Source organism: Calliopsis andreniformis, unplaced genomic scaffold (assembly GCF_051401765.1).
Source record: "Calliopsis andreniformis isolate RMS-2024a unplaced genomic scaffold, iyCalAndr_principal scaffold0203, whole genome shotgun sequence".
NCBI classification, from domain to species: domain Eukaryota; kingdom Metazoa; phylum Arthropoda; class Insecta; order Hymenoptera; family Andrenidae; genus Calliopsis; species Calliopsis andreniformis.
The window spans coordinates 641,385-669,235 of record NW_027480612.1 but is presented as its reverse complement, the minus strand read 5'-3'; positions in this window follow the sequence as shown (position 1 = coordinate 669,235).

Sequence of the window (27,851 nt, the reverse complement as noted above, 5' to 3'; positions counted from 1 at the left end):
AGCAGCCATTGCCATGGACATTGCAGCCATAGCCATAGCCATAGCAGCCGTATCCATAGCCATAGCCATAGCAGCCACAGCTATATCCATGGCAGCCATAGCCATAGCCATAGCCATAGCAGCCATAGACATAGCCATAGCCACAGCAGCCAATGCCATAGCCATAGCAGTTATAGCCATAGCCGTAGCAGCCATAGGCATAGCTATACCAGCCACAGACATAGCAGCCATAGCCATACCCATAGCAGCCATAGCCATAGCCATAGCCGTCATAGCGATAGCCATAGCAGCCGTAGCCATAGCCATAGCAGCCATAGCCATAGCCATAGCAACCATGGCCATAGCCATAGCCAGAGCAGCCATAGCCATAGCCATAGCAGCCATAGCCACAGCCATAGCAGTCATAGCCATAGCCATTGTACCGACAGCCAAAGCTATTGCTGCCATAGCCATAGCGATAGCCATAGCAGCCATAGCCATAGCCACAGCAGCCATAGCCATAGCCAGAGCAGCCATAGCCATAGCCATAGCAGCCTCAGCCATAGCCATAGCCGTCATAGCGATAGCCATAGCAGCCACAGCCAAAGCTATAGCAGCTATAGCCATAACCATAGTAGCCATAGCCATAGCCATAGCCATAGCAGCCATAGCAGCCATAGCCATAGCCATAGCAGCCATAGCCATAGCCATAGCACGCATAGAGATAGCCATAGCAGCCATAGCCATAGCCATAGCAGCCATGGCCATAGCGATAGTCAGAGCAGCCATAGCCATAGCCATAGCAGCCATAGCCATAGCCGTAGGCATAGCCATTGCCATTGCAGCCATAACCATAGCCATAGCAGCCATAGCGATTGCCATAGCAGCCGTAGCCATAGCCATAGCCGCCATGGATATAACCATAGCAGCCATAGCCATAGCCATAGCAGCTATAGACATAGCCATAGCCACAACAGCCAATGCCATAGCCATAGCAGCTGTAGCCATAGCCATAGCAGCCATAGCCATAGCTATACCAGCCATAGCCATAGCAGCCATAACCATAGCCATAGCAGCCATAGCGATTGCCATAGCAGCCGTAGCCATAGCCATAGCCGCCATGGATATAACCATAGCAGCTATAGCCATAGCCATAGCAGCTATAGACATAGCCATAGCCACAATAGCCAATGCCATAGCCATAGCAGCTGTAGCCATAGCCGTAACAGCCATAGCCATAGCTATACCAGCCATAGACATAGCAGCCATAGCCATAGCCATAGCAGCCGGAGCCATAGCCATAGCAGCCATAGACATAGCCATAGCCACATTAGCCGATGCCATAGCCATAGCTGTTATAGCCATAGCCGTAGCTGCCATAGGCATAGCTATACCAGCCGTAGACATAGCAGCCATAGCCATAGCCATAGCAGCCATTGTCATAGCCATAGCCATAGCCAGAGCAGCCAATGCCATAGCCATAGCAGTTATAGCCATAGCCGTAGCAGCCATAGGCATTGCTATACCAGCCATAGACGTAGCAGCCGTAGCCATAGCCATAGCAGCCATAGCCATAGCCATAGCCATAGTCATAGCAGCCATAGCCATAGCAATAGCACGCATACCGATAGCCATAGCAGCCGCAGCCATAGCCATAGCAGCCATAGACGTAGCCATTGCCACAACAGCCAATGCCATAGCCATAGCAGCTTTAGCCATAGCCGTAGCAGCCATAGGCATAGCTATACCAGCCATAGACGTAGCAGCCATTGCCATGGACATTGCAGCCATAGCCATAGCCATAGCAGCCGTAGACATAGCCATAGCCGCCATAGCCATAGCCATAGCAGCCATAGCCGTAGCCATAGCTATAGCAGCCATAGCCATAGCCATAGCAGTCAGAGCCATAGCCATAGCTGTTATAGCCATAGCCGTAGCAGCCATACGCATAGCTATACCGGCCATAGACGTAGCAGCCATAGCCACAGCCATCGGAGCCATAGCTATATCCATACCAGCAATAGCCACAGCCATAGCCATAGCAGCCATAGCCATAGCAGCCATAGCCATAGCCATAGAAGTCAGAGCCATAGCCATAGCAGCTATAGCCATACCCAAAGCAGCCATGGCCATAGCCACAGCAGCCAGAGCCATAGCCATAGCAGACATAGCCATATCCATAGCAGCCATGGCCATAGCCATAGCCAGTGCAGCCATAGCCATAGCCATAGCAGCCATAGCCATAGCCGTAGCCATAGCCATTGCCATAGCAGCAATAGCCATAGCCATAGTAGCCATAGCCATAGCCATAGCCATAGTAGCCACAGCCAAAGCTATTGCAGCCATAGCCATAGCCATAGCAGCCATAGTCATAGCCATAGCAGCTATAGCCGTAACCATAGTAGCCATAGCCATAGCCATAGCCATAGCAGCCATAGCAACCATAGCCATAGCCATAGCAGCCATTGCCATCGCCATAGCACGCATAGCGATAGCCATAGCAGCCATAGCCATAGCCATAGCAGCCATGGCCATAGCCATAGCCAGAGCAGCCATAGCCATAGCCATAGCAGACATAGCCATAGCCGTAGCCGTAGCCTTTGGCATTGCAGCATTAGCGATAGCCATAGCAGCCGTAGCCATAGCCATAGCCGCCATGGATATAACCATAGCAGCCATAGCCATAGCCATAGCAGCTATAGACATAGCCATTGCCACAACAGCCAATGCCATAGCCATAGCAGCTTTAGCCATAGCCGTAGCAGCCATAGGCATAGCTATACCAGCCATAGACGTAGCAGCCATTGCCATGGACATTGCAGCCATAGCCATAGCCATAACAGCCGTAGACATAGCCATAGCCGCCATAGCCATAGCCATAGCAGCCATAGCCGTAGCCATAGCCGCCATAGCCATAGCCATAGCAGCCATAGACTTAGCAGCCATAGCCACAGCCATAGCAGATATAGCCATACCCAAAGCAGCCATAGCCATAGCCATAGCAGCCATAGCCATAGCCATAGCAGCCAGATCCATAGCCATAGCAGTTATAGCCATAGCCGTAGCAGCCATACGCATAGCTATACCGGCCATAGACGTAGCAGCCATAGCCACAGCCATCGGAGCCATAGCTATATCCATACCAGCAATAGCCACAGCCATAGCCATAGCAGCCATAGCCATAGCAGCCAGAGCCATAGCCATAGCAGCCATAGCCATATCCATAGCAGCCATGGCCATAGCCACAGCCAGAGCAGCCATAGCCATAGCCATAGCAGCCATAGCCATAGCCGTAGCCATAGCCAATGCCATAGCAGCAATAGCCATAACCATAGTAGCCATAGCCATAGCCATAGCCATAGTAGCCACAGCCAAAGCTATTGCAGCCATAGCCATAGCCATAGCAGCCATAGTCATAGCCACAGCAGCTATAGCCATAACCATAGTAGCCATAGCCATAGCCATAGCCATAGCAGCCATAGCAACCATAGCCATAGCCATAGCAGCCATTGCCATCGCCATAGCACGCATAGCGATAGCCATAGCAGCCATAGCCATAGCCATAGCAGCCATGGCCATAGCCATAGCCAGAGCAGCCATAGCCATAGCCATAGCAGACATAGCCATAGCCGTAGGCGTAGCCTTTGGCATTGCAGCATTAGCGATAGCCATAGCAGCCATAGCCATAGCCATAGCAGCCATAGCGATAGCCATAGCAGTCATAGCCATAGCCATAGCTATAGCAGCCAAAGCCGTTGCCACAGCCATAGCAGATATAGCCATAGCCATAGCAGCCATAGTCAAAGCAATAGCAGCCATAGTCATAGCCATAGCAGCTTTAGCCACAGCCAAAGTATCCATAGCCATAGTCATAGGAGCCACAGCCATAGCCATAGCAGCCATAGTCATAGCATTAGCAGCCATAGCCATAGCTATAGCAGCCATAGCCATAGCAGCCATAGCCATGGCCATAGCAGCCATAGCCATATACATAGGAGCCATAGCCATAGCCATAGCCTTAGCAGCCATAGCCATAGCCATAGCAGCCATAGCCATAGCCACAGCAGCCATAACCATAGCCATAGCAGCCATAGCGATTGCCATAGCAGCCGTAGCCATAGCCATAGCCGCCATGGATATAACCATAGCAGCCATAGCCATAGCCATAGCAGCTATAGACATAGCCATAGCCACAACAGCCAATGCCATAGCCATAGCAGCTGTAGCCATAGCCATAGCAGCCATAGCGATTGCCATAGCAGCCGTAGCCATAGCCATAGCCGCCATGGATATAACCATAGCAGCCATAGCCATAGCCATAGCAGCCATAACCATAGCCATAGCAGCCATAGCGATTGCCATAGCTGCCGTAGCCATAGCCATAGCCGCCATGGATATAACCATAGCAGCCATAGCCATAGCCATAGCAGCTATAGACATAGCCATAGCCACAACAGCCAATGCCATAGCCATAGCAGCTGTAGCCATAGCCGTAACAGCCATAGCCATAGCTATACCAGCCATAGACATAGCGGCCATAGCCATAGCCATAGCAGCCGGAGCCATAGCCATAGCAGCCATAGACATAGCCATAGCCACATTAGCCGATGCCATAGCCATAGCTGTTATAGCCATAGCCGTAGCTGCCATAGGCATAGCAATAGCACGCATACCGATAGCCATAGCAGCCGCAGCCATAGCCATAGCAGCCATAGACGTAGCCATTGCCACAACAGCCAATGCCATAGCCATAGCAGCTTTAGCCATAGCCGTAGCAGCCATAGGCATAGCTATACCAGCCATAGACGTAGCAGCCGTTGCCATGGACATTGCAGCCATAGCCATAGCCATAGCAGCCGTAGCCATAGCCATAGCCGCCATAGCCATAGCCATAGCAGCCATAGACTTAGCAGCCATAGCCACAGCCATAGCAGCTATAGCCATACCCAAAGCAGCCATAGCCATAGCCATAGCAGCCATAGCCATAGCCATAGCAGCCATAACCATAGCCATAGCAGCCATAGCGATTGCCATAGCAGCCGTAGCCGTAGCCATAGCCGCCATGGATATAACCATAGCAGCCATAGCCATAGCCATAGCAGCTATAGACATAGCCATAGCCACAACAGCCAATGCCATAGCCATAGCAGCTGTAGCCATAGCCGTAACAGCCATAGCCATAGCTATACCAGCCATAGACATAGCAGCCATAGCCATAGCCATAGCAGCCATTGTCATAGCCATAGCCATAGCCAGAGCAGCCAATGCCATAGCCATAGCAGTTATAGCCATAGCCGTAGCAGCCATAGGCATTGCTATACCAGCCATAGACGTAGCAGCCGTAGCCATAGCCATAGCAGCCATAGCCATAGCCATAGCCATAGTCATAGCAGCCATAGCCATAGCAATAGCACGCATACCGATAGCCATAGCAGCCGCAGCCATAGCCATAGCAGCCATAGACGTAGCCATTGCCACAATAGCCAATGCCATAGCCATAGCAGCTTTAGCCATAGCCGTAGCAGCCATAGGCATAGCTATACCAGCCATAGACGTAGCAACCATTGCCATGGACATTGCAGCCATAGCCATAGCCATAGCAGCCGTAGACATAGCCATAGCCGCCATAGCCATAGCCATAGCAGCCATAGCCGTAGCCATAGCTATAGCAGCCATAGCCATAGCCATAGCAGTCAGAGCCATAGCCATAGCAGTTATAGCCATAGCCGTAGCAGCCATACGCATAGCTATACCGGCCTTAGACGTAGCAGCCATAGCCACAGCCATCGGAGCCATAGCTATATCCATACCAGCAATAGCCACAGCCATAGCCATAGCAGCCATAGCCATAGCAGCCATAGCCATAGCCATAGCAGTCAGAGCCATAGCCATAGCAGCTATAGCCATACCCAAAGCAGCCATGGCCATAGCCACAGCAGCCAGAGCCATAGCCATAGCAGCCATAGCCATATCCATAGCAGCCATGGCCATAGCCATAGCCAGTGCAGCCATAGCCATAGCCATAGCAGCCATTGCCATAGCCGTAGCCATAGCCATTGCCATAGCAGCAATAGCCATAGCCATAGTAGCCATAGCCATAGCCATAGCCATAGTAGCCACAGCCAAAGCTATTGCAGCCATAGTCATAGCCATAGCAGCCATAGTCATAGCCATAGCAGCTATAGCCATAACCATAGTAGCCATAGCCATAGCCATAGCCATAACAGCCATAGCAACCATAGCCATAGCCATAGCAGCCATTATCATCGCCATAGCACGCATAGCGATAGCCATAGCAGCCATAGCCATAGCCATAGCAGCCATAGCGATAGCCATAGCAGTCATAGCCATAGCCATAGCTATAGCAGCCAAAGCCGTTGCCAGAGCCATAGCAGATATAGCCATAGCCATAGCAGCCATAGTCAAAGCAATAGCAGCCATAGTCATAGCCATAGCAGCTATAGACATAGCCATAGCCACAACAGCCAATGCCATAGCCATAGCAGCTGTAGCCATATCCATAGCAGCCATAGCGATTGCCATAGCAGCCGTAGCCATAGCCATAGCCGCCATGGATATAACCATAGCAGCCATAGCCATAGCCATAGCAGCCATAACCATAGCCATAGCAGCCATAGCGATTGCCATAGCAGCCGTAGCCATAGCCATAGCCGCCATGGATATAACCATAGCAGCCATAGCCATAGCCATAGCAGCTATAGACATAGCCATAGCCACAACAGCCAATGCCATAGCCATAGCAGCTGTAGCCATAGCCGTAACAGCCATAGCCATAGCTATACCAGCCATAGACATAGCAGCCATAGCCATAGCCATAGCAGCCGGAGCCATAGCCATAGCAGCCATAGACATAGCCATAGCCACATTAGCCGATGCCATAGCCATAGCTGTTATAGCCATAGCCGTAGCTGCCATAGGCATAGCTATACCAGCCGTAGACATAGCAGCCATAGCCATAACCATAGCAGCCATTGTCATAGCCATAGCCATAGCCAGAGCAGCCAATGCCATAGCCATAGCAGTTATAGCCATAGCCGTAGCAGCCATAGGCATTGCTATACCAGCCATAGACGTAGCAGCCGTAGCCATAGCCATAGCAGCCATAGCCATAGCCATAGCCATAGTAGCCATAGCCATAGCCATAGCAGCCATAGCCATAGCCATAGCATCCATAGACATAGCCATAGCAGACATAGCCATAGCCATAGCTATAGCAGCCAAAGCCGTTGCCACAGCCATAGCAGACATAGCCATAGCCATAGCAGCCATAGTCATAACAATAGCAGCCATAGTCATAGCCATAGCAGCTTTAGCCACAGCCAAAGTATCCATAGCCATAGTCATAGGAGCCACAGCCATAGCCATAGCAGCCATAGTCATAGCATTAGCAGCCATAGCCATAGCTATAGCAGCCATAGCCATAGCAGCCATAGCCATGGCCATAGCAGCCATAGCCATATACATAGGAGCCATAGCCATAGCCATAGCCTTAGCAGCCATAGCCATAGCCATAGCAGCCATAGCCATAGCCACCGCAGCCATAACCATAGCCATAGCAGCCATAGCGATTGCCATAGCAGCCGTAGCCATAGCCATAGCCGCCATGGATATAACCATAGCAGCCATAGCCATAGCCATAGCAGCTATAGACATAGCCATAGCCACAACAGCCAATGCCATAGCCATAGCAGCTGTAGCCATTTCCGTAACAGCCATAGCCATAGCTATACCAGCCATAGACATAGCAGCCATAGCCATAGCCATAGCAGCCGGAGCCATAGTCATAGCAGCCATAGACATAGCCATAGCCACATTAGCCGATGCCATAGCCATAGCTGTTATAGCCATAGCCGTAGCTGCCATAGGCATAGCTATACCAGCCGTAGACATAGCAGCCATAGCCATAGCCATAGCAGCCATTGTCATAGCCATAGCCATAGCCAGAGCAGCCAATGCCATAGCCATAGCAGTTATAGCCATAGCCGTAGCAGCCATAGGCATTGCTATACCAGCCATAGACGTAGCAGCCGTAGCCATAGCCACAGCAGCCATAGCCATAGCCATAGCCATAGTCATAGCAGCCATAGCCATAGCAATAGCACGCATACCGATAGCCATAGCAGCCGCAGCCATAGCCATAGCAGCCATAGACGTAGCCATTGCCACAACAGCCAATGCCATAGCAATAGCAGCTTTAGCCATAGCCGTAGCAGCCATAGGCATAGCTATACCAGCCATAGACGTAGCAGCCATTGCCATGGACATTGCAGCCATAGCCATAGCCATAGCAGCCGCAGACATAGCCATAGCCGCCATAGCCATAGCCATAGCAGTCAGAGCCATAGCCATAGCAGTTATAGCCATAGCCGTAGCAGCCATACGCATAGCTATACCGGCCTTAGACGTAGCAGCCATAGCCACAGCCATCGGAGCCATAGCTATATCCATACCGGCAATAGCCACAGCCATAGCCATAGCAGCCATAGCCATAGCAGCCATAGCCATAGCCATAGCAGTCAGAGCCATAGCCATAGCAGCTATAGCCATACCCAAAGCAGCCATGGCCATAGCCACAGCAGCCAGAGCCATAGCCATAGCAGCCATAGCCATATCCATAGCAGCCATGGCCATAGCCATAGCCAGTGCAGCCATAGCCATAGCCATAGCAGCCATAGCCATAGCCGTAGCCATAGCCATTGCCATAGCAGCAATAGCCATAGCCATAGTAGCCATAGCCATAGCCATAGCCATAGTAGCCACAGCCAAAGCTATTGCAGCCATAGCCATAGCCATAGCAGCCATAGTCATAGCCATAGCAGCTATAGCCATAACCATAGTAGCCATAGCCATAGCCATAGCCATAGCAGCCATAGCAACCATAGCCATAGCCATAGCAGCCATTGCCATCGCCATAGCACGCATAGCGATAGCCATAGCAGCCATAGCCATAGCCATAGCAGCCATGGCCATAGCCATAGCCAGAGCAGCCATAGCCATAGCCATAGCAGACATAGCCATAGCCGTAGGCGTAGCCTTTGGCATTGCAGCATTAGCGATAGCCATAGCAGCCATAGCCATAGCCATAGCAGCCATAGCGATAGCCATAGCAGTCATAGCCATAGCCATAGCTATAGCAGCCAAAGCCGTTGCCACAGCCATAGCAGATATAGCCATAGCCATAGCAGCCATAGTCAAAGCAATAGCAGCCATAGTCATAGCCATAGCAGCTTTAGCCACAGCCAAAGTATCCATAGCCATAGTCATAGGAGCCACAGCCATAGCCATAGCAGCCATAGTCATAGCATTAGCAGCCATAGCCATAGCTATAGCAGCCATAGCCATAGCAGCCATAGCCATGGCCATAGCAGCCATAGCCATATACATAGGAGCCATAGCCATAGCCATAGCCTTAGCAGCCATAGCCATAGCCATAGCAGCCATAGCCATAGCCACAGCAGCCATAACCATAGCCATAGCAGCCATAGCGATTGCCATAGCAGCCGTAGCCATAGCCATAGCCGCCATGGATATAACCATAGCAGCCATAGCCATAGCCATAGCAGCTATAGACATAGCCATAGCCACAACAGCCAATGCCATAGCCATAGCAGCTGTAGCCATAGCCATAGCAGCCATAGCGATTGCCATAGCAGCCGTAGCCATAGCCATAGCCGCCATGGATATAACCATAGCAGCCATAGCCATAGCCATAGCAGCCATAACCATAGCCATAGCAGCCATAGCGATTGCCATAGCTGCCGTAGCCATAGCCATAGCCGCCATGGATATAACCATAGCAGCCATAGCCATAGCCATAGCAGCTATAGACATAGCCATAGCCACAACAGGCAATGCCATAGCCATAGCAGCTGTAGCCATAGCCGTAACAGCCATAGCCATAGCTATACCAGCCATAGACATAGCAGCCATAGCCATAGCCATAGCAGCCATTGCCATCGCCATAGCACGCATAGCGATAGCCATAGCAGCCATAGCCATAGCCATAGCAGCCATGGCCATAGCCATAGCCAGAGCAGCCATAGCCATAGCCATAGCAGACATAGCCATAGCCGTAGGCGTAGCCTTTGGCATTGCAGCATTAGCGATAGCCATAGCAGCCATAGCCATAGCCATAGCAGCCATAGCGATAGCCATAGCAGTCATAGCCATAGCCATAGCTATAGCAGCCAAAGCCGTTGCCACAGCCATAGCAGATATAGCCATAGCCATAGCAGCCATAGTCAAAGCAATAGCAGCCATAGTCATAGCCATAGCAGCTTTAGCCACAGCCAAAGTATCCATAGCCATAGTCATAGGAGCCACAGCCATAGCCATAGCAGCCATAGTCATAGCATTAGCAGCCATAGCCATAGCTATAGCAGCCATAGCCATAGCAGCCATAGCCATGGCCATAGCAGCCATAGCCATATACATAGGAGCCATAGCCATAGCCATAGCCTTAGCAGCCATAGCCATAGCCATAGCAGCCATAGCCATAGCCACAGCAGCCATAACCATAGCCATAGCAGCCATAGCGATTGCCATAGCAGCCGTAGCCATAGCCATAGCCGCCATGGATATAACCATAGCAGCCATAGCCATAGCCATAGCAGCTATAGACATAGCCATAGCCACAACAGCCAATGCCATAGCCATAGCAGCTGTAGCCATAGCCATAGCAGCCATAGCGATTGCCATAGCAGCCGTAGCCATAGCCATAGCCGCCATGGATATAACCATAGCAGCCATAGCCATAGCCATAGCAGCCATAACCATAGCCATAGCAGCCATAGCGATTGCCATAGCTGCCGTAGCCATAGCCATAGCCGCCATGGATATAACCATAGCAGCCATAGCCATAGCCATAGCAGCTATAGACATAGCCATAGCCACAACAGCCAATGCCATAGCCATAGCAGCTGTAGCCATAGCCGTAACAGCCATAGCCATAGCTATACCAGCCATAGACATAGCAGCCATAGCCATAGCCATAGCAGCCGGAGCCATAGCCATAGCAGCCATAGACATAGCCATAGCCACATTAGCCGATGCCATAGCCATAGCTGTTATAGCCATAGCCGTAGCTGCCATAGGCATAGCAATAGCACGCATGCCGATAGCCATAGCAGCCGCAGCCATAGCCATAGCAGCCATAGACGTAGCCATTGCCACAACAGCCAATGCCATAGCCATAGCAGCTTTAGCCATAGCCGTAGCAGCCATAGGCATAGCTATACCAGCCATAGACGTAGCAGCCGTTGCCATGGACATTGCAGCCATAGCCATAGCCATAGCAGCCGTAGCCATAGCCATAGCCGCCATAGCCATAGCCATAGCAGCCATAGACTTAGCAGCCATAGCCACAGCCATAGCAGCTATAGCCATACCCAAAGCAGCCATAGCCATAGCCATAGCAGCCATAGCCATAGCCATAGCAGCCAGATCCATAGCCATAGCAGTTATAGCCATAGCCGTAGCAGCCATACGCATAGCTATACCGGCCATAGACGTAGCAGCCATAGCCACAGCCATCGGAGCCATAGCTATATCCATACCAGCAATAGCCACAGCCATAGCCATAGCAGCCATAGCCATAGCAGCCAGAGCCATAGCCATAGCAGCCATAGCCATATCCATAGCAGCCATGGCCATAGCCACAGCCAGAGCAGCCATAGCCATAGCCATAGCAGCCATAGCCATAGCCGTAGCCATAGCCATTGCCATAGCAGCAATAGCCATAACCATAGTAGCCATAGCCATAGCCATAGCCATAGTAGCCACAGCCAAAGCTATTGCAGCCATAGCCATAGCCATAGCAGCCATAGTCATAGCCACAGCAGCTATAGCCATAACCATAGTAGCCATAGCCATAGCCATAGCCATAGCAGCCATAGCAACCATAGCCATAGCCATAGCAGCCATGGCCATAGCCATAGCCAGAGCAGCCATAGCCATAGCCATAGCAGACATAGCCATAGCCGTAGGCGTAGCCTTTGGCATTGCAGCATTAGCGATAGCAATAGCAGGCATAGCCACAGCCATAGCGGCCATAGCAGCCATAGCCGCAGCCATGGCCATAGCCATACCAGCCATAGCCATAGCCATAGCAGTCATATCCATAGCCATAGCAGTTATAGCCATAGCCGTAGCAGCCACAGGCATAGCTATACCAGCCATAGACATAGCAGCCATTGCCATGGACATTGCACTCATAGCCATAGCCATAGCAGCCGTAGCCATAGCCATTGACATAACAGCCATAGACATTGTCATAGCCACAGGAGCCAATGCCATAGAAATAACAGTTATAGCCATAGCCGTAGCAGCCATAGGCATAGCTATACCAGCCATAGACATAGCAGCCATAGCCATAGCCATAGCAGCCGTTTCCATAGCCATAGCCATAGCAGCCATAGCTATATCCATAGCAGCCATAGCCATAGCCATAGCCATAGCAGCCATAGACATAGCCATAGCCACAGCAGCCAACGCCATAGCCATAGCAGTTGTAGCTACAGCCGTAGCAGCCATAGCCACAGCCAAAGCATCCACAGCCATTGCCATAGCATCCATAGCCTTAGCTATAGCAGCCATAGCCACAGCCATAGCAGCCATAGCCATAGCCATAGCCATAGCCACAGCAGCCAGAGCCATAACCATAGCAGCTATATCCATTCCCAGGCATAGCAATAGCCATAGCCATAGCAGCCGGAGCCATAGCCATAGCAGCTATAGCCACAACCATAGTAGCCATAGCCATAGCCATAGCCATAGCAGCCATAGCAGCCATAGCCATAGCCACAGCAGCCATAGCCATAGCCGTAGCACGCATAGCGATAACCATAGCAGCCATAGCCATAGCCATAGCAGCCATGGCCATAGCCATAGCCAGAGCAGCCAGAGCCGTAGCCATAGCAGCCATAGCCATAGCCGTAGGCATAGCCATTGCCATTGCAGCATTAGCGATAGCAATAGCGGGCATAGCCACAGCCATAGCGGCCATAGCAGACATAGCCGTAGCCATGGCCATAGCCATACCAGCCATGGCCATAGCCATAGCCATAGGAGCCATAGACATGGTCATAGCCACAGGAGCCAATGCCATAGAAATAGCAGTTATAGCAATAGCCATAGCAGCCATAGTCATAGTCATAGCCATAGCCATAGTAGCAATAGTCATAGCCATAGCAGCCATAGCAGCCATAGCCATAGCCATAGCAGCCATAGCCATAGCCATAGCAGCCATAGCCATAGCCATATCAGCCATAGCCATAGCCATAGCGGCCATAGACATGACCATATCCATAGCCATAGCAGCCATAGCCATAGCCATATCAGCCATAGCCATAGCTATACCAGCCATAGACATAGCAGCCATAGCCATAGCCATAGCAGCCGGAGCCATAGCCATAGCAGGCATAGACATAGCCATAGCCACATTAGCCGATGCCATAGCCATAGCTGTTATAGTCATAGCCGTAGCTGCCATAGGCATAGCTATACCAGCCGTAGACATAGCAGCCATAGCCACAGCCATAGCAGCCCGATCCATAGCCATAGCAGCTATAGCCATACCCAAAGCAGCCATAGCCATAGCCATAGCAGCCAGAGCCATAGCCATAGCAGACATAGCCGTAGCCATTGCAGCCATAACGATAGCCATAGCAGCGGTAGCCATAGCCATAGCCGCCATAGACATAGCCATAGCAGCCATAGCCATAGCCAAAGCCATAGCAGCCGGAACCATAGCCATAGCAGCTATAGCCATAGCCATAATAGCAATAGCCATAGCCATAGCCATAGCAGACATAGCCACAGCCAAAGCTAATGCAGCCATAGTCATAGCCATAACAGCCATAGACATAGCAGTAATAGCCAGGGCCATAGCAGCCCTAGCAGCCATAGCCATAGCCATTGTAGCCACAGCCAAAGCTATTGCTGCCATAGCCATAGCCATAGTCATAGCAGCCATAGCCATAGCCATAGCAGCTATAGACATAGCCATAGCAGCCATAGCCATAGCCATAGCCATAGCCGTAGCAACCATAGCCATCGCCATAGCAGCGAGAGCAGTCATAGCCATAGCCATAGTAGTCATAGCCATAGCCACAGCAGCCATACCCATAGCCAGCGCAGACATAGCCGTAGCCATAGCCATAGCCAAACTAGCCATCGCCATGGCCATAGCAGCCTTAGCCACAGCCATAGCAGCCATAGACATGGCCATAGCCATAGCCATAGGAGCCATAGCCATAGCCATAGCAGCCAGAGCCATAGCCATAGCAGCTTTAGCCATACCCAAAGCAGCCTTAGGCATAGCCATAGGGGCCATAGACATAGCCATAGCAGCCATAGCCATAGCCATAGCAGCCAGAGCCATAGCCATAGCAGCCAGAGCCATAGCCATACCAGCCGTAGCCATAGCCATAGCAGCCATAGCCATAGCCATAGCAGCCATAGACATAGCCATAGCCACAGCAGCCAGTGCCATAGCCATAGCAGCTGTAGCCATATCCGTAGCAGCCATAGCCATAGCCATACCAGCCGTAGCCATAGCCATAGCCGCCATGGATATAACCATAGCAGCCATAGCCATAGCCATAGCAGCTATAGACATAGCCATAGCCACAACAGCCAATGCCATAGCCATAGCAGCTGTAGCCATAGCCGTAACAGCCATAGCCATAGCTATACCAGCCATAGACATAGCAGCCATAGCCATAGCCATAGCAGCCGGAGCCATAGCCATAGCAGCCATAGACATAGCCATAGCCACATTAGCCGATGCCATAGCCATAGCTGTTATAGCCATAGCCGTAGCTGCCATAGGCATAGCTATACCAGCCGTAGACATAGCAGCCATAGCCATAGCCATAGCAGCCATTGTCATAGCCATAGCCATAGCCAGAGCAGCCAATGCCATAGCCATAGCAGTTATAGCCATAGCCGTAGCAGCCATAGGCATTGCTATACCAGCCATAGACGTAGCAGCCGTAGCCATAGCCATAGCAGCCATAGCCATAGCCATAGCCACAGCAGCCAGAGCCATAACCATAGCAGCTATATCCATTCCCAGGCATAGCAATAGCCATAGCCATAGCAGCCGGAGCCATAGCCATAGCAGCTATAGCCACAACCATAGTAGCCATAGCCATAGCCATAGCCATAGCAGCCATAGCAGCCATAGCCATAGCCACAGCAGCCATAGCCATAGCCGTAGCACGCATAGCGATAACCATAGCAGCCATAGCCATAGCCATAGCAGCCATGGCCATAGCCATAGCCAGAGCAGCCAGAGCCGTAGCCATAGCAGCCATAGCCATAGCCGTAGGCATAGCCATTGCCATTGCAGCATTAGCGATAGCAATAGCGGGCATAGCCACAGCCATAGCGGCCATAGCAGACATAGCCGTAGCCATGGCCATAGCCATACCAGCCATGGCCATAGCCATAGCCATAGGAGCCATAGACATGGTCATAGCCACAGGAGCCAATGCCATAGAAATAGCAGTTATAGCAATAGCCATAGCAGCCATAGTCATAGTCATAGCCATAGCCATAGTAGCAATAGTCATAGCCATAGCAGCCATAGCAGCCATAGCCATAGCCATAGCAGCCATAGCCATAGCCATAGCAGCCATAGCCATAGCCATATCAGCCATAGCCATAGCCATAGCGGCCATAGACATGACCATATCCATAGCCATAGCAGCCATAGCCATAGCCATATCAGCCATAGCCATAGCTATACCAGCCATAGACATAGCAGCCATAGCCATAGCCATAGCAGCCGGAGCCATAGCCATAGCAGGCATAGACATAGCCATAGCCACATTAGCCGATGCCATAGCCATAGCTGTTATAGTCATAGCCGTAGCTGCCATAGGCATAGCTATACCAGCCGTAGACATAGCAGCCATAGCCACAGCCATAGCAGCCCGATCCATAGCCATAGCAGCTATAGCCATACCCAAAGCAGCCATAGCCATAGCCATAGCAGCCAGAGCCATAGCCATAGCAGACATAGCCGTAGCCATTGCAGCCATAACGATAGCCATAGCAGCGGTAGCCATAGCCATAGCCGCCATAGACATAGCCATAGCAGCCATAGCCATAGCCAAAGCCATAGCAGCCGGAACCATAGCCATAGCAGCTATAGCCATAGCCATAATAGCAATAGCCATAGCCATAGCCATAGCAGACATAGCCACAGCCAAAGCTAATGCAGCCATAGTCATAGCCATAACAGCCATAGACATAGCAGTAATAGCCAGGGCCATAGCAGCCCTAGCAGCCATAGCCATAGCCATTGTAGCCACAGCCAAAGCTATTGCTGCCATAGCCATAGCCATAGTCATAGCAGCCATAGCCATAGCCATAGCAGCTATAGACATAGCCATAGCAGCCATAGCCATAGCCATAGCCATAGCCGTAGCAACCATAGCCATCGCCATAGCAGCGAGAGCAGTCATAGCCATAGCCATAGTAGTCATAGCCATAGCCACAGCAGCCATACCCATAGCCAGCGCAGACATAGCCGTAGCCATAGCCATAGCCAAACTAGCCATCGCCATGGCCATAGCAGCCTTAGCCACAGCCATAGCAGCCATAGACATGGCCATAGCCATAGCCATAGGAGCCATAGCCATAGCCATAGCAGCCAGAGCCATAGCCATAGCAGCTTTAGCCATACCCAAAGCAGCCTTAGCCATAGCCATAGGGGCCATAGACATAGCCATAGCAGCCATAGCCATAGCCATAGCAGCCAGAGCCATAGCCATAGCAGCCAGAGCCATAGCCATACCAGCCGTAGCCATAGCCATAGCAGCCATAGCCATAGCCATAGCAGCCATAGACATAGCCATAGCCACAGCAGCCAGTGCCATAGCCATAGCAGCTGTAGCCATATCCGTAGCAGCCATAGCCATAGCCATACCAGCCGTAGCCATAGCCATAGCCGCCATGGATATAACCATAGCAGCCATAGCCATAGCCATAGCAGCTATAGACATAGCCATAGCCACAACAGCCAATGCCATAGCCATAGCAGCTGTAGCCATAGCCGTAACAGCCATAGCCATAGCTATACCAGCCATAGACATAGCAGCCATAGCTATAGCCATAGCAGCCGGAGCCATAGCCATAGCAGCCATAGACATAGCCATAGCCACATTAGCCGATGCCATAGCCATAGCTGTTATAGCCATAGCCGTAGCTGCCATAGGCATAGCTATACCAGCCGTAGACATAGCAGCCATAGCCATAGCCATAGCAGCCATTGTCATAGCCATAGCCATAGCCAGAGCAGCCAATGCCATAGCCATAGCAGTTATAGCCATAGCCGTAGCAGCCATAGGCATTGCTATACCAGCCATAGACGTAGCAGCCGTAGCCATAGCCATAGCAGCCATAGCCATAGCCATAGCCATAGTAGCCATAGCCATAGCCATAGCAGCCATAGCCATAGGCATAGCATCCATAGACATAGCCACAGCCATAGCAGCCAATGCAATAGCCATAGCAGCCATAGCCATAGCCATAGCAGCCATAGCGATAGCCATAGCAGACATAGCCATAGCCATAGCTATAGCAGCCAAAGCCGTTGCCACAGCCATAGCAGACATAGCCATAGCCATAGCAGCCATAGTCATAGCAATAGCCATAGCCAGAGCAGCCAATGCCATAGCCATAGCAGTTATAGCCATAGCCGTAGCAGCCATAGGCATTGCTATACCAGCCATAGACGTAGCAGCCGTAGCCATAGCCATAGCAGCCATAGCCATAGCCACAGCCATAGTCATAGCAGCCATAGCCATAGCAATAGCACGCATACCGATAGCCATAGCAGCCGCAGCCATAGCCATAGCAGCCATAGACGTAGCCATTGCCACAACAGCCAATGCCATAGCCATAGCAGCTTTAGCCACAGCCAAAGTATCCATAGCCATAGTCATAGGAGCCACAGCCATAGCCATAGCAGCCATAGTCATAGCATTAGCAGCCATAGCCATAGCTATAGCAGCCATAGCCATAGCAGCCATAGCCATGGCCATAGCAGCCATAGCCATATACATAGGAGCCATAGCCATAGCCATAGCCTTAGCAGCCATAGCCATAGCCATAGCAGCCATAGCCATAGCCACAGCAGACATAACCATAGCCATAGCAGCCATAGCGATTGCCATAGCAGCCGTAGCCATAGCCATAGCCGCCATGGATATAACCATAGCAGCCATAGCCATAGCCATAGCAGCTATAGACATAGCCATAGCCACAACAGCCAATGCCATAGCCATAGCAGCTGTAGCCATTGCCGTAACAGCCATAGCCATAGCTATACCAGCCATAGACATAGCAGCCATAGCCATAGCCATAGCAGCCGGAGCCATAGTCATAGCAGCCATAGACATAGCCATAGCCACATTAGCCGATGCCATAGCCATAGCTGTTATAGCCATAGCCGTAGCTGCCATAGGCATAGCTATACCAGCCGTAGACATAGCAGCCATAGCCATAGCCATAGCAGCCATTGTCATAGCCATAGCCATAGCCAGAGCAGCCAATGCCATAGCCATAGCAGTTATAGCCATAGCCGTAGCAGCCATAGGCATTGCTATACCAGCCATAGACGTAGCAGCCGTAGCCATAGCCATAGCAGCCATAGCCATAGCCATAGCCATAGTCATAGCAGCCATAGCCATAGCAATAGCACGCATACCGATAGCCATAGCAGCCGCAGCCATAGCCATAGCAGCCATAGACGTAGCCATTGCCACAACAGCCAATGCCATAGCCATAGCAGCTTTAGCCATAGCCGTAGCAGCCATAGGCATAGCTATACCAGCCATAGACGTAGCAGCCATTGCCATGGACATTGCAGCCATAGCCATAGCCATAGCAGCCGTAGACATAGCCATAGCCGCCATAGCCATAGCCATAGCAGCCATAGCCGTAGCCATAGCTATAGCAGCCATAGCCATAGCCATAGCAGTCAGAGCCATAGCCATAGCAGTTATAGCCATAGCCGTAGCAGCCATACGCATAGCTATACCGGCCTTAGACGTAGCAGCCATAGCCACAGCCATCGGAGCCATAGCTATATCCATACCAGCAATAGCCACAGCCATAGCCATAGCAGCCATAGCCATAGCAGCCATAGCCATAGGCATAGCAGTCAGAGCCATAGCCATAGCAGCTATAGCCATACCCAAAGCAGCCATGGCCATAGCCACAGCAGCCAGAGCCATAGCCATAGCAGCCATAGCCATATCCATAGCAGCCATGGCCATAGCCATAGCCAGTGCAGCCATAGCCATAGCCATAGCAGCCATAGCCATAGCCGTAGCCATAGCCATTGCCATAGTAGCAATAGCCATAGCCATAGTAGCCATAGCCATAGCCATAGCCATAGTAGCCACAGCCAAAGCTATTGCAGCCATAGCCATAGCCATAGCAGCCATAGTCATAGCCATAGCAGCTATAGCCATAACCATAGTAGCCATAGCCATAGCCATAGCCATAGCAGCCATAGCAACCATAGCCATAGCCATAGCAGCCATTGCCATCGCCATAGCACGCATAGCGATAGCCATAGCAGCCATAGCCATAGCCATAGCAGCCATGGCCATAGCCATAGCCAGAGCAGCCATAGCCATAGCCATAGCAGACATAGCCATAGCCGTAGGCGTAGCCTTTGGCATTGCAGCAGTAGCGATAGCCATAGCAGCCATAGCCATAGCCATAGCAGCCATAGCGATAGCCATAGCAGTCATAGCCATAGCCATAGCTATAGCAGCCAAAGCCGTTGCCACAGCCATAGCAGATATAGCCATAGCCATAGCAGCCATAGTCAAAGCAATAGCAGCCATAGTCATAGCCGTAGCAGCTTTAGCCACAGCCAAAGTATCCATAGCCATAGTCATAGGAGCCACAGCCATAGCCATAGCAGCCATAGTCATAGCATTAGCAGCCATAGCCATAGCTATAGCAGCCATAGCCATAGCAGCCATAGCCATGGCCATAGCAGCCATAGCCATATACATAGGAGCCATAGCCATAGCCATAGCCTTAGCAGCCATAGCCATAGCCATAGCAGCCATAGCCATAGCCACAGCAGCCATAACCATAGCCATAGCAGCCATAGCGATTGCCATAGCAGCCGTAGCCATAGCCATAGCCGCCATGGATATAACCATAGCAGCCATAGCCATAGCCATAGCAGCTATAGACATAGCCATAGCCACAACAGCCAATGCCATAGCCATAGCAGCTGTAGCCATAGCCGTGACAGCCATAGCCATAGCTATACCAGCCATAGACATAGCAGCCATAGCCATAGCCATAGCAGCCGGAGCCATAGCCATAGCAGCCATAGACATAGCCATAGCCACATTAGCCGATGCCATAGCCATAGCTGTTATAGCCATAGCCGTAGCTGCCATAGGCATAGCTATACCAGCCGTAGACATAGCAGCCATAGCCATAGCCATAGCAGCCATTGTCATAGCCATAGCCATAGCCAGAGCAGCCAATGCCATAGCCATAGCAGTTATAGCCATAGCCGTAGCAGCCATAGGCATTGCTATACCAGCCATAGACGTAGCAGCCGTAGCCATAGCCATAGCAGCCATAGCCATAGCCATAGCCATAGTCATAGCAGCCATAGCCATAGCAATAGCACGCATACCGATAGCCATAGCAGCCGCAGCCATAGCCATAGCAGCCATAGACGTAGCCATTGCCACAACAGCCAATGCCATAGCCATAGCAGCTTTAGCCATAGCCGTAGCAGCCATAGGCATAGCTATACCAGCCATAGACGTAGCAGCCGTTGCCATGGACATTGCAGCCATAGCCATAGCCATAGCAGCCGTAGCCATAGCAATAGCCGCCATAGCCATAGCCATAGCAGCCATTGACTTAGCAGCCATAGCCACAGCCATAGCAGCTATAGCCATACCCAAAGCAGCCATAGCCATAGCCATAGCAGCCATAGCCATAGCCATAGCAGCCAGATCCATAGCCATAGCAGTTATAGCCATAGCCGTAGCAGCCATACGCATAGCTATACCGGCCATAGACGTAGCAGCCATAGCCACAGCCATCGGAGCCATAGCTATATCCATACCAGCAATAGCCACAGCCATAGCCATAGCAGCCATAGCCATAGCAGCCAGAGCCATAGCAGCCATAGCAACCATAGCCATAGCCATAGCAGCCATGGCCATAGCCATAGCCAGAGCAGCCATAGCCATAGCCATAGCAGACATAGCCATAGCCGTAGGCGTAGCCTTTGGCATTGCAGCATTAGCGATAGCAATAGCAGGCATAGCCACAGCCATAGCGGCCATAGCAGCCATAGCCGCAGCCATGGCCATAGCCATACCAGCCATAGCCATAGCCATAGCAGTCATATCCATAGCCATAGCAGTTATAGCCATAGCCGTAGCAGCCACAGGCATAGCTATACCAGACATAGACATAGCAGCCATTGCCATGGACATTGCACCCATAGCCATAGCCATAGCAGCCGTAGCCATAGCCATAGCCATAACAGCCATAGACATAGTCATAGCCACAGGAGCCAATGCCATAGAAATAACAGTTATAGCCATAGCCGTACCAGCCATAGGCATAGCTATACCAGCCGTAGACATAGCAGCCATAGCCACAGCCATAGCAGCCCGATCCATAGCCATAGCAGCTATAGCCATACCCAAAGCAGCCATAGCCATAGCCATAGCAGCCAGAGCCATAGCCATAGCAGACATAGCCGTAGCCATTGCAGCCATAACGATAGCCATAGCAGCGGTAGCCATAGCCATAGCCGCCATAGACATAGCCATAGCAGCCATAGCCATAGCCAAAGCCATAGCAGCCGGAACCATAGCCATAGTAGCTATAGACATAGCCATAATAGCAATAGCCATAGCCATAGCCATAGCAGACATAGCCACAGCCAAAGCTAATGCAGCCATAGTCATAGCCATAACAGCCATAGACATAGCAGTAATAGCCAGGGCCATAGCAGCCCTAGCAGCCCTAGCAGCCATAGCCAAAGCTATTGCTGCCATAGCCATAGCCATAGTCATAGCAGCCATAGCCATAGCCATAGCAGCTATAGACATAGCCATAGCAGCCATAGCCATAGCCATAGCCATAGCCGTAGCAACCATAGCCATCGCCATAGCAGCGAGAGCAGTCATAGCCATAGCCATAGTAGTCATAGCCATAGCCACAGCAGCCATACCCATAGCCAGCGCAGACATAGCCGTAGCCATAGCCATAGCCAAACTAGCCATCGCCATGGCCATAGCAGCCTTAGCCACAGCCATAGCAGCCATAGACATGGCCATAGCCATAGCCATAGGAGCCATAGCCATAGCCATAGCAGCCAGAGCCATAGCCATAGCAGCTTTAGCCATACCCAAAGCAGCCTTAGCCATAGCCATAGCGGCCATAGACATAGCCATAGCAGCCATAGCCATAGCCATAGCAGCCAGAGCCATAGCCATAGCAGCCAGAGCCATAGCCATACCAGCCGTAGCCATAGCCATAGCAGCCATAGCCATAGCCATAGCAGCCATAGACATAGCCATAGCCACAGCAGCCAGTGCCATAGCCATAGCAGCAGTAGCCATATCCGTAGCAGCCATAGCCATAGCCATACCAGCCGTAGCCATAGCCATAGCAGCCATAGCCATAGCCATAGCAGCCATAGACATAGCCATAGCCACAGCAGCCAGTGCCATAGCCATAGCAGCTGTAGCCATATCCGTAGCAGCCATAGTCATAGCTATACCAGCCATAGACATAGCAGCCATAGCCATAGCCATAGCAGCCGGAGCCATAGCCATAGCATCCATAGACATAGCCATAGCCACATTAGCCGATGCCATAGCCATAGCTGTTATAGCCATAGCCGTAGCTGCTATAGGCATAGCTATACCAGCCGCAGACATAGCCGCCATAGCCATAGCCATAGCAGCCATTGTCATTGCCATAGCCATAGCCAGAGCAGCCAATGCCATAGCCATAGCAGTTATAGCCATAGCCGTAGCAGCCATAGGCGTTGCTATACCAGCCATAGACGTAGCAGCCATAGCCATAGCCATAGCAGGCATAGTCATAGCCATAGCCATAGCCACAGCATTCAATGCCATAGCCATAGCAGTTATAGCCATAGCCGTAGCAGCCATACGCATAGCTATACCAGCCATAGACGTAGCAGCCATAGCCGCAGGCATTGCAGCCATTGTCATAGCCATAGCCATAGCCACAGCAGACAATGCCATAGCCTTAGCAGATATAGCCATAGCCGTAGCAGCCATAGCAGCCATAGCCATAGCCATAGCAGCCATAGCCGTAGCCATAGCACGCATAGCGACAGCCATAGCAACCGTGGCCATATCCATAGGAGCCATGGTCATAGCCATGGCCTTAGCAGCCATAGTCATAGCCATAGAAGCCATAGCCATAGCCATAGCAGCCATAGCCATAGCCATAGCAGCCATAGCGATAGCCATAGCAGCCATTGTCACAGCCATAGCCATAGCCATAGCAGCCATAGCCACAGCCATAGCAGGCATAGCCATAGCAGCCAGAGCCGTAGCTATAGCAGCTGTAGCCATAGCCAAAGCAGCCATAGCCATAGCCATAGCAGCCATAGCCATGACCATAGCAGCCATAGCCATAGCCATAGCCATAGCAGCCATAGCCATAGCCATAGCCACATTAGCCGATGCCACAGCCATAGCAGTTATAGCCACAGCCGTAGCAGACATAGGCATAGCTATACCAGCCATAGACATAGCAGCCATAGCCATAGCCATAGCAGCCATTGTCACAGCCATAGCCATAGCCATAGCAGCCAATGCCATAGCCATAGCAGTTATAGCCGTAGCCGTAGCAGCCATAGGCATTGCTATACCAGCCATAGCCATAGCAGCCATAGTCAAAGCAATAGCAGCCATAGTCATAGCCATAGCAGCTTTAGCCACAGCCAAAGTATCCATAGCCATAGTCATAGGAGCCACAGCCATAGCCATAGCAGCCATAGTCATAGCATTAGCAGCCATAGCCATAGCTATAGCAGCCATAGCCATAGCAGCCATAGCCATGGCCATAGCAGCCATAGCCATATACGTAGGAGCCATAGCCATAGCCATAGCCTTAGCAGCCATAGCCATAGCCATAGCAGCCATAGCCATAGCCACAGCAGCCATAACCATAGCCATAGCAGCTATAGCGATTGCCATAGCAGCCGTAGCCATAGCCATAGCCGCCATGGATATAACCATAGCAGCCATAGCCATAGCCGTAGCAGCTATAGACATAGCCATAGCCACAACAGCCAATGCCATAGCCATAGCAGCTGTAGCCATAGCCGTAACAGCCATAGCCATAGCTATACCAGCCATAGACATAGCAGCCATAGCCATAGCCATAGCAGCCGGAGCCATAGTCATAGCAGCCATAGACATAGCCATAGCCACATTAGCCGATGCCATAGCCATAGCTGTTATAGCCATAGCCGTAGCTGCCATAGGCATAGCTATACCAGCCGTAGACATAGCAGCCATAGCCATAGCCATAGCAGCCATTGTCATAGCCATAGCCATAGCCAGAGCAGCCAATGCCATAGCCATAGCAGTTATAGCCATAGCCGTAGCAGCCATAGGCATTGCTATACCAGCCATAGACGTAGCAGCCGTAGCCATAGCCATAGCAGCCATAGCCATAGCCATAGCCATAGTCATAGCAGCCATAGCCATAGCAATAGCACGCACACCGATAGCCATAGCAGCCGCAGCCATAGCCATAGCAGCCATAGACGTAGCCATTGCCACAACAGCCAATGCCATAGCCATAGCAGCTTTAGCCATAGCCGTAGCAGCCATAGGCATAGCTATACCAGCAATAGACGTAGCAGCCATTGCCATGGACATTGCAGCCATAGCCATAGCCATAGCAGCCGTAGACATAGCCATAGCCGCCATAGCCATAGCCATAGCAGCCATAGCCGTAGCCATAGCTATAGCAGCCATAGCCATAGCCATAGCAGTCAGAGCCATAGCCATAGCAGTTATAGCCATAGCCGTAGCAGCCATACGCATAGCTATACCGGCCTTAGACGTAGCAGCCATAGCCACAGCCATCGGAGCCATAGCTATATCCATACCAGCAATAGCCACAGCCATAGCCATAGCAGCCATAGCCATAGCAGCCATAGCCATAGCCATAGCAGTCAGAGCGATAGCCATAGCAGCTATAGCCATATCCAAAGCAGCCATGGCCATAGCCACAGCAGCCAGAGCCATAGCCATAGCAGCCATAGCCATATCCATAGCAGCCATGGCCATAGCCATAGCCAGTGCAGCCATAGCCATAGCCATAGCAGCCATAGCCATAGCCGTAGCCATAGCCATTGCCATAGCAGCAATAGCCATAGCCATAGTAGCCATAGCCATAGCCATAGCCATAGTAGCCACAGCCAAAGCTATTGCAGCCATAGCCATAGCCATAGCAGCCATAGTCATAGCCATAGCAGCTATAGCCATAACCATAGTAGCCATAGCCATAGCCATAGCCATAGCAGCCATAGCAACCATAGCCATAGCCATAGCAGCCATTGCCATCGCCATAGCACGCATAGCGATAGCCATAGCAGCCATAGCCATAGCCATAGCAGCCATGGCCATAGCCATAGCCAGAGCAGCCATAGCCATAGCCATAGCAGACATGGCCATAGCCGTAGGCGTAGCCTTTGGCATTGCAGCATTAGCGATAGCCATAGCAGCCATAGCCATAGCCATAGCAGCCATAGCGATAGCCATAGCAGTCATAGCCATAGCCATAGCTGTAGCAGCCAAAGCCGTTGCCACAGCCATAGCAGATATAGCCATAGCCATAGCAGCCATAGTCAAAGCAATAGCAGCCATAGTCATAGCCATAGCAGCTTTAGCCACAGCCGAAGTATCCATAGCCATAGTCATAGGAGCCACAGCCATAGCCATAGCAGCCATAGTCATAGCATTAGCAGCCATAGCCATAGCTATAGCAGCCATAGCCACAGCAGCCATAGCCATGGCCATAGCAGCCATAGCCATATACGTAGGAGCCATAGCCATAGCCATAGCCTTAGCAGCCATAGCCATAGCCATAGCAGCCATAGCCATAGCCACAGCAGCCATAACCATAGCCATAGCAGCCATAGCGATTGCCATAGCAGCCGTAGCCATAGCCATAGCAGCTATAGACATAGCCATAGCAGCCATAGCCATAGCCATAGCCATAGCCGTAGCAACCATAGCCATCGCCATAGCAGCGAGAGCAGTCATAGCCATAACCATAGTAGTCATAGCCATAGCCACAGCAGCCATACCCATAGCCAGCGCAGACATAGCCGTAGCCATAGCCATAGCCAAACTAGCCATCGCCATGGCCATAGCAGCCTTAGCCACAGCCATAGCAGCCATAGACATGGCCATAGCCATAGCCATAGGAGCCATAGCCATAGCCATAGCAGCCAGAGCCATAGCCATAGCAGCTTTAGCCATACCCAAAGCAGCCTTAGCCATAGCCATAGCGGCCATAGACATAGCCATAGCAGCCATAGCCATAGCCATAGCAGCCAGAGCCATAGCCATAGCAGCCAGAGCCATAGCCATACCAGCCGTAGCCATAGCCATAGCAGCCATAGCCATAGCCATAGCAGCCATAGACATAGCCATAGCCACAGCAGCCAGTGCCATAGCCATAGCAGCAGTAGCCATATCCGTAGCAGCCATAGCCATAGCCATACCAGCCGTAGCCATAGCCATAGCAGCCATAGCCATAGCCATAGCAGCCATAGACATAGCCATAGCCACAGCAGCCAGTGCCATAGCCATAGCAGCTGTAGCCATATCCGTAGCAGCCATAGTCATAGCTATACCAGCCATAGACATGGCAGCCATAGCCATAGCCATAGCAGCCGGAGCCATAGCCATAGCATCCATAGACATAGCCATAGCCACATTAGCCGATGCCATAGCCATAGCTGTTATAGCCATAGCCGTAGCTGCTATAGGCATAGCTATACCAGCCGCAGACATAGCCGCCATAGCCATAGCCATAGCAGCCATTGTCATAGCCATAGCCATAGCCAGAGCAGCCAATGCCATAGCCATAGCAGTTATAGCCATAGCCGTAGCAGCCATAGGCGTTGCTATACCAGCCATAGACGTAGCAGCCATAGCCATAGCCATAGCAGGCATAGTCATAGCCATAGCCATAGCCACAGCATTCAATGCCATAGCCATAGCCACAGCATTCAATGCCATAGCCATAGCAGTTATAGCCATAGCCGTAGCAGCCATACGCATAGCTATACCAGCCATAGACGTAGCAGCCATAGCCGCAGGCATTGCAGCCATTGTCATAGCCATAGCCATAGCCACAGCAGACAATGCCATAGCCTTAGCAGATATAGCCATAGCCGTAGCAGCCATAGCAGCCACAGCCAAAGCTATTGCAGCCATAGCCATAGCCATAGCAGCCATAGTCATAGCCATAGCAGCTATAGCCATAACCATAGTAGCCATAGCCATAGCCATAGCCATAGCAGCCATAGCAACCATAGCCATAGCCATAGCAGCCATTGCCATCGCCATAGCACGCATAGCGATAGCCATAGCAGCCATAGCCATAGCCATAGCAGCCATGGCCATAGCCATAGCCAGAGCAGCCATAGCCATAGCCATAGCAGACATAGCCATAGCCGTAGGCGTAGCCTTTGGCATTGCAGCAGTAGCGATAGCCATAGCAGCCATAGCCATAGCCATAGCAGCCATAGCGATAGCCATAGCAGT